We start from the raw sequence: 6,681 nt of genomic DNA on the forward strand, positions 1-6,681 counted from the left end.
CTCTAGGCTCAGGGTGGTGTGGCTGTCTCCAAGTCTGAGGTCGGTTCCTGTTCTGTCAAATTCCAATCCTGAGAGCCCGACTTGGTTGGTCTGGCAGTTTGTTGGAGACAGAAGCGTCTGACTGCAGGGTGGCCTTGCTGGGCCCTGGGCCAGGGCTGGGGCTGCTCAGACGTGGCTGAGCCACAGGGCAGGGCAAAGGAAGGCAAGAGGGGCAGGGATGCCAGTCCCCAAGCAAGAGTCCAGGAGGCCTTGCCCTGGCCTAGGCAGGCCTGAGCCCACCAGGAGACCCTTCCGTGAGCTGACCCCCACCCCAAATGGTGGTGACATAGCTCCCGGTGTTCATTCAACCGTCTGCTAAATACTTGCCGATCACTCACCAGTCACAGACCCTGTGCCAGGCTCCAAGAAAACCACAGTGGACAATACACCGCTCCTGTTTTCAAACTGCTTACAGTTTAGTGGTTCTTACCCTCGAGTTTGGATCTAAATCCCTAGAGAGCTTGTTCAAAGGGCTGATTCCTGAGCCCCAGCCCCAAGATTCTGACTTCGCAAGGCTGGAAGGGGCACCAAGCATCTCACGTGATTATCCTGGGGAGGGCGGGGGGGTGGGGGGGGAGTGTCTTCTCACCAGGTTTGGAGACACGCTGCTGTAGCCCAAAACTTTGGGGAAGAACGAGGTGAAATGCAGCCTGGAGAATGTTGACTGTTCCATGGGGACTACCCATAGGTAGCTTTAGACGGGGAAGGAGAGGGTGCACACTGGTGAACAAGGCTGATGTTGGGAGTTGGGGAAGCACTTTCTCTGCATTGGGTTACCCACCTTCCATCAGGCAAGCCCCCTTGCCAGCCAGCCTCCTTCTTCCTTGGATTTTCAGCACCCTATGAGGTGAGATGTTTTGCCTGGCTGGAGGCTCATTTGGGTTGGATTCTCCTGTGCTCTGTAATTGTCTGTAGCTGGCCTGGCTGGTGCCTTTTGGGTTTTTTTTCTGGATACCTTGCCCCTTGATTATTTTCCATCCTGGTTTTCTGGCAAACTGTGGGCCTGGGTAACTTTGTACTTCTCATGCATTCTAGAATCTTAAACGCTATCTCTCTGTTCAGACTCAGAAAGCTACTGTAATTAACCCTACTCACCCTCAAATCCATTTTAACACAGAATCTGGATTAGGAGGCCTAGTAAATGCACAGTGGAATCAGGACTCTATTCTCTGACCACCACCTGCCCACCCCCTGCTGCAAGTTTTAAAAAAGTTATTATCAAAACTAGAACACTTCTTTAAAAGGAAAATAACCAGATTTAAGAAAAATGTTAGTCTGGAGGAAAACCGATTGGGGTCTTGAATCTTGTGTCCAAAATACATTTGTGTAAGAATTTTGTTGTGTCTGGGGCAAGCGTCTCCAGTTGAAGTTCTCTCAATTCTACTTATTTTTAAGAGTTTTTCTAGTGCTTATTAAAGGGAGGGGGGCAGTCTCTGGAAAGGTTCTAGAAAGTAAAATGAAAGAAAAGAATGAAAACGCAAAAAGTGAAGCTTCCATATTCTAGAAAGGTTTAGACGGTTTGTTGTACCATTGGGAAAACAGCACCAATGTTGACTGCAGTGATTTGGAAAGGATGGAAAACAAACCAGAGTGGTTCTCTGCCTGGGCTCCCCTCAGGCTCCACTATTTGCAACATGGCAAGCTTCCCAATTTCTGAAAAACTCCGTTTCCTGACTGGCAAGATGAGGATGCGAGGACAAACTTGTAGGTTAAGTAAGATAATTTGTGTAGAGTTTAGCAGTACAGTGCCTGACACTGGGATGTAATAAAATAAATGCCTACTATCCCCATCCTCCTCACCATTGCCTTCCTCCTCACCATCACCTTTCTCATCATCATCTACCTCACCATCAGCCTCCTTATCACTATCAGCATCATCTCTCGGTGTTAGAGTTCACCAGGTTGCTTTCTGTAGTAAAATGTGGCCACTTTAAGGAATACAGTTTTCTCTCATCCTTAAGGTAGTAGCCCCTTTAGTTCTGTCATTTAGCTAAGCTTTTGGGGGACTTTTTCCCAAAGTGAGACTTATTGAATAGTGTAATGCCTGGTTCTGAACTTTACATGCCATTTCTCTTTCAATTCTCTCAACACCCCTGCGTGGTGAGGTTCCCCTATTGTTAACATGAGTGTGGATGAGGAAATTCAATCAGAGAGGATAAGGAACTTGTCAAGGTGGCACAGCTGTTATGGGGCAAACTAGCTCTTTCATTTGAGTCTACGTTTACCATTATCATTGAGGAAACACTTTACCACTATGAACTCTGGTCTTTGTCTATATAGAAGAATAGAGGATCGCTGATAAGAGCAATTTATGAATGATCAATAAATTATTCAGAAATTGAAATTATCCACTTCATCTTGAAAATGCAGGATAGTTATGAGATTTAAATGAGAAAGCACATTTTTATATAGCATCTAGCGTATTATAGTCATTTAAGAAATGTCAAAGTCCTCCTGTTTATACCTTAGTATACCGTCCCTTCATCAGTCGCCCCAAAGGACCTACCAAGGGGCATGCAGAGTAAGTGCTCAATACTTTCTTCTTACTTGAATGAACTTGAGCTTCTTGAGGGGTCTTGTAATTGAGAAAGTGTCCTCCAATTTCTCGGTTGCCTGGCTTGTCCCACAGAATAACCTTGAGCTGGCAAGGCCCTAGGCACGGATGGTCCCTTCTATTCCGCGGGGTCTCTTATTAGAAGACTGCAGGAGAAAAATGAGGAATGACAAGGAATATTTGGAGAGTTGAGCAGGGGTTGGAAGAGGGAAGAGATTAGAGGGACAGAAGGAAAAACTCAAGAAAAAATCGAGGGGAGATGAGGGCATTGACCTGAAAAGCAGGGTGCCCTCCCCTCTTTCTGCTAATGCATGCTTCAAGGCACTCTGGGACTCCTTCACTTCAGGCTGTCAGTTGGGACCCTGTCCATGGCAGACTTCCTTCCATCTACCTTCTGTCTGTCCCACTGGGCTCACTCTTCAGGTCCTAGTTATAGGCTAGAACTCGAGTAGCCTGCCTGCTGTGATATTTAGGACAAAGGCTAGGTGGCTGCAACAGGGGGCTGAAGTTTACTTTCCTCACAGAACAGTTCTGGCCGACACTCCGGGGTTGGCGTGGGGGGCTCGATCGTGTCAGAGACCCAGGCTCCCCCCCATCCTGCCCTGCAGGCTCCTCCAGAATGCTGCCTTCCCTGCACAAACATGGCTCAGCCCCAATCCACAGCCCACTAGAAGGAGAGACGAAAGGGAAGCACGAGGTCCTCGCTTCGTAAGCACATGATCTGAAAGTTGCACATGCTATGCCCTCAGCAGCCTGTTAACCACAGGGATTTGGTGTTAGTTTGCTGAGGCTCTCATAGGCTGGGAGGCTTAGACCATGGAAGTTTCTTTTCTCTCACTTCTGGGGGCTGGAAGTCCAAGATCAAGGTGTCGGCATGTTTGGGTTCTCCTGAGGCCTCTGTCCTTGGCTTGCAGATGGCCATTCTCCTGCTGTGTCTTCACGTGGTCTTTCCTCTGTGCGTCTGTCTCCAAATTTCCTCTTAAAACAACACCAGTCCTACGGGACTAGGGCCTAACCTGAGGGCCTCGTTTTCATCTAATCACCTCTGTAAAGGCTCTCAGTCACATGCTGAGGGACTGGGAGTTAGGACTTCAACATGGGAATCCGGGGAGCACATAATTCAGCTCACATCAGGGGCCATATGTCCAGCTGAACCAGAGAGGAGAGCATCCCTCCGGCCTCTCCCTGCCAAAGCGTATCTCTTAGGGACTATCTAAATCACGGCCCCCTCCTTCCAGACTATGCCTTGGGCTTTCTGTCTCTACCTTGGCTTAGGCGGTATCTTTCCTGAGGATGTCTTCCTCCCACACCCAAACCTTGCAATGCTCCCCACCTCTTCCCCCACAGTGCCCTGTCCTTGATAAAAGTTGTCCTTTTACGGCCCCACAAAATGTCATTTCACTCCCTCAGTCATACATTCAGTCGACAGACACCCGCTGATGCCCCACTGTGTGCGGGGCTGGATGAGCCGCTGGAAACGAGCAGTCCCTGTTCTTCAGTGCTCACAGTCTGGCCACGGAGTTTCACCCCTCTGCTCTCCCTTCCATACTTGATCGATCCCGCTCAGACTCTGAAGGAAAACCACTCTTGTGCGTCTCCTCTATACTCAATGCTCTACTGCAACCTGCTTCACTTCTGATGCTCCAACCCTCTTTTTTTTTTTTTTAAATGTTTATTTTTTTATTTTTTGAGAGAGAGAGAGCACAAGCCGCAGAGGGACAGAGAGAGAGGGAGACACAGACTCCAAAGCAGGCTCCAGGCTCTGAGCTGTCAGCACAGAGCCCGTCATGGGGCTCGAACCCGTGAAACATGAAATCATGCCCTGAGCCGAAGTCAGATACTCAACCAAATAAGCCACTCAGGCTCCCCCATCCAATCCTCTAATCAAGACTGTTGCCCCTGGCAACCAGCCCCCATCCTTAGGTTACTAGCAGCTTTCCAAAAGTCACCTCCTTAACATAGGGTGTGGTTGAAAGGGGCTTGTTATGAATAACAAAATAACAATCCATTTCGCCTTTAAGGCTCTGCAGCTACATCAGGAACCAGGAAAAAGAGATGCCTCCTTAGCTCATATCACTTAGGAAATTAAAAAGGTTTTAGGAGCTAGTTCCAGGATGGAAGACCAAATATATGTTTCTTATTCTAAATTACAATATCACAGATGCTTATGCCACACTTTGCTGTGTGAGGCTGCTATTTATATACTAGCTTTATTTCTTCTTCTAGAGAGGAAGTGCAAAGTCCAGGGATGAGCATACACTACAAGCTGTCTGAGTCAATAACACTTAATTTTAAAAAGTAAACCTGATCCACTTCTGGGTATATACCCAAAAGAATTTAAAGCAGGACTTGAACAGATATTTGTACACCCACATTCATAGCAGCATTATAACAATAGCCAAAAGGTGGAAACAACCCAAATGTCCATGAATGGATGAACAGATAAATGAAAACCGGTATATCTGTACGATGGAATAGTCGCCTTAGAAAAAGAGAGGAAATTCTGACATATGCTACAAAATGGATAAACCTTGAATCCATTATGCTAAATGAAATAGGCTAGTTACAAAGAATAAATACCGCATGATCCCACTAATATGAGGCACCTAGAGTAGTTAAATTCCTAGATACAGATAGTAAAACAGGGGCTCCTGGGTGGCTCAGTCTGTTAAGTGTCAGACTCTTGATTTCAGCTTAAGTCATGATCTCACGGTTCCTAGGATCGAGCCCCACATCGGGATCTGCGCTGACAGCATGGAGCCTGCTTGGGATTCTCTCTTTCTCCTCACTCTTTGCCCCTCAGAGAAAATAAATAAACATGAAAAAAAAAGAAAGAAAGTAGACTAGAGGTTCGGGGGAGGGGAAGGGGGCAGGGAGATTGGAGCTATTGTTTAATGGGAACAGTTTCAGTTCAGGAAATGAGAAACTTCTGGAGATGGATGGTGGTGATGGAGGCACAACGATGTGAATGTGTGTAATATCACTGAATTGTACCCTCAAAAGTGCTTAAAATGATACATTCTGTTATGTGTATTTTACCTCCCTTCTCTCAAGAAAAAGTAAATCTGGTAACGTGGACAGCTTGGGACGCACCGTTCTCCTATCACCAGCCCAAGCCAGCTCCTTGTCAGAACACTGTGTGAGGTTTATATGCACATACTTCACCTGGATGTCAGGCCTGGGAGCCTCAGGGATTATTTTGGAGGAGAGGGGTGAGAACAGGTACTTCCTGTCAGCCTGGAGACTTGGACCACCGGCTACAACTTCCGTTCACAGAAAGCTTCAATTGTTGCAGGAAATTTTGCATATTTTTTTTTCCCTAGCAGTGTTTTTTCTTTAGCTACTAGAACAACTGTTAATTATCAAAGAGACAGCGTTTGTTTTTTTTTTTTTTTTAATTTTTTTTCAACGTTTATTTATTTTTGGGACAGAGAGAGACAGAGCATGAACGGGGGAGGGGCAGAGAGAGAGGGAGACACAGAATCTGAAACAGGCTCCAGGCTCCGAGCCATCAGCCCAGAGCCTGACGCGGGGCTCGAACTCACGGACCGCGAGATCGTGACCTGGCTGAAGTCGGACGCTTAACCGACTGCGCCACCCAGGCGCCCCGACAGCGTTTTTACTGACAGGAAAAACAGAGTCTCATTCCTGTCTCAGAGGGTCCGGGGGGTCCTGGTATCAGACAGGATGCAGTGCCTTCTTGGACTCCTGGGGCCTGTCAATCACCTTGTGGTTCAGCCCGCCCACTGCTTCCGGAAAGATCAGTGAACTGGAACAATCCTCCTAGTTCTTCCACCCACATCAGTGTTACAGGAAGGACCAAACTTTGAACCCAACTAGGTAGGTGGTGGGCAGGGAGGGCACCTACTTGAATAAGTTTTAAAGAAACACAGGCGCCATTTCTTGACTCTTTGCTGACCCCTCCGAGAGCGCTTTGGCCACCCCAGAGCTGTTGTGTGAGCTTTGATAAACCTTTGAAGCAGCAAAGCTGGCCTGGCCCAGCTATTATTAGTAGGAGAACTTTTGACCCTGGTCTAGATAGGAAAGGGTGTCTGACAGCCCCCAACTGGCTAAGCCTGGAGATAATT

This window comes from Lynx canadensis, chromosome F2 (genome assembly GCF_007474595.2).
Source record: "Lynx canadensis isolate LIC74 chromosome F2, mLynCan4.pri.v2, whole genome shotgun sequence".
Lineage (NCBI taxonomy): Eukaryota > Metazoa > Chordata > Mammalia > Carnivora > Felidae > Lynx > Lynx canadensis.